Here is a 241-nt window from a genome sequence, read left to right as displayed (position 1 = left end):
CGCCGATACTGATATATCGGCGACAGGCTCATATCGGCCGATAATATCGGCAAAACGATATATCGGTCGGGCTCTAAAGAAAACATGTAGGCTAATCTACCTGAGGGAAGACGTGACCAATAAGGGAAGTCGTCTTTTACCATAGTAATGTTAAATAGAGAAAAACATTTTACATTTAGCAAAATGTAAAATTTTGTAACATATAATCATTGCTGTTAATAGTGTTCATCGTCTGTTTGAT

At 36.9% G+C, this 241-nt stretch overlaps 1 long non-coding RNA gene across 1 annotated transcript in view; it reads right to left on the bottom strand.

The window, feature by feature from the left end:
• LOC107701701 (uncharacterized) overlaps positions 1-241 on the bottom strand; it is a 12,134-nt gene that overhangs the window by 8,666 nt on the left and 3,227 nt on the right. The window lies entirely within an intron of this gene.

The sequence above is a fragment of the Sinocyclocheilus anshuiensis genome, unplaced genomic scaffold (assembly GCF_001515605.1).
Source record: "Sinocyclocheilus anshuiensis isolate Anshui unplaced genomic scaffold, SAMN03320099.WGS_v1.1 scaffold1658, whole genome shotgun sequence".
NCBI classification, from domain to species: Eukaryota; Metazoa; Chordata; class Actinopteri; order Cypriniformes; family Cyprinidae; genus Sinocyclocheilus; species Sinocyclocheilus anshuiensis.
This window is presented reverse-complemented; position numbering and strand designations above follow the sequence as displayed.